Genomic DNA, 1,781 nt, shown 5'->3' with positions numbered 1-1,781 from the left:
TTTTGAACATGGACAAAGGCCAGGGTCTACGCTGGCTAACAATTTTGTTGAGCACAGAGGTAGATCTATTGATACCAGTACAAAGGGGTCTTCACTGTGACATTAAAATTGGTTTACCATACATGAAAAGGTAAGTAGTAGCAATGAAGTAGGTATGTCAGGCATACTGAAGTTACAGTGATATGTTGATGATTGGTGAACAGAGTATTAGAACCTGGGTTCAAATTTTAACTCAGACATAGTCTTGCCAGGTGGCTTTTGGGTGGCAGGGAGAAAGGTTTGGTCTGCCCTGGTTTCCAGAAGTAATATCAGCCTACCCCTCACAGGATCACTGTATAAATAAGGGTTGCAAAACATAATCAATAAGCAGTGGATTAAAAGTTCCATAAACAATGTTTGTGCTTCTTAAAACAGTTGACCAACAACCACCAATATTATAAAATGACACAACTCATTTGGGGTGGAAAACAGGGCACTCTTGCCATTGTTTTTAGCAGCATAGTGTTTTCATGTGACTGGACTTAAAATATTGTATCAAGAATGTGATTGCCAGATATGAAAAAATAAGGCTAGGAAATAGAGAACTAATATACCCCTCCCCCATCTCTTGGGGAAACATGTCAGTTAAGGCAACTGAATCTCATGAATGTAATACAGAAACCCAGTCTCTTGATTCCCCCCCCTCCCCAAGAATTTGGCAACTGCCACTAATAAAGCAGCACAAATTAAGTTTGGCAGCCATTAGAGAATTCCTATAGGATCCTGCCCAATGCTGCAGTATGCCAGGCACCATGACTAAGAGTGAATTCACATATTGAACAGGGTGGTTTTTTCTGCACCCAGAGAGTTAGCATAGTATACTAACTTTATATGCACACGTTTTAACATGGGACACATTTAATATGCAACCCCTAAGGAGAGGACTGTACCATGTACCCTGCACAACACTTGGATAGGCTCCAAGGCAATTTGGAGAGTTTGCCCCACCTGTGGCAACTTTGCACACTGTAAGAGTCTATGTTTTCTGTGATTACCAGTTTCCTTTCACTGTAATAGTTAAGTGATTTCAGAAGTGATGGGGGAAGATATCATTCCTTTGCACTACATCATTCAAGTTTTCCCACCCATCACTCTTCCCCCACCCACCCCCAAATACTTGTTACATAACTGAGATAAGGCAACTTATGAACCCAATATCAAAAGCAAACCACACATTCACACTCTGGGCCTTTGAGAAAAGGAATCTGATGAAGAAATAACACCTGAACTGTAGGTATAAATATAATAGCTCTTTGCTTTCCTGTAGGGTAGGGTTGCCATATTTCAGAGCCTGGGTTGTCCGCACCGGAGCCTGAACAAGAGCCACCAGCGCACATTTTTTAAAATAAAAAAAACCAAAATCCAGGAAATTTGCTTTAAAATGTAAAATCCCCCAGATGGGCATGTAGGACCCCCAAAAGAGGACATGTCCTGGAATTCCCAGACATATGGCAACCCTACTGCAGGGCAAAATTGAGAAAGGCAGCAAATCTAAAATAGCATCCTGTGATCTCCTTCTGTCTGCAACATTTTCCCAAGGAACCTCATCTTTAGCTTCTTGAGAGTAGTTAATGGGAACTGTTTTAAATATTGGCAGCAGAAAAAACAAAGTGGACAGTGAAGTAATGGCATCGACAGCAATTTGAAGCCATGATTAGGAAAATTATATTGCAAAGCTTAAATAACCTCAGTGCTAAAAAAATAAAAGTGTAAAATTGAAATAATACACTAGGACCGAGTTG

Source organism: Lacerta agilis, chromosome 2 (assembly GCF_009819535.1).
Source record: "Lacerta agilis isolate rLacAgi1 chromosome 2, rLacAgi1.pri, whole genome shotgun sequence".
Classification (NCBI taxonomy): Eukaryota; Metazoa; Chordata; class Lepidosauria; order Squamata; family Lacertidae; genus Lacerta; species Lacerta agilis.
The sequence above is the reverse complement of the archived record's forward strand: the minus strand, read 5'-3'. Positions refer to the sequence as shown.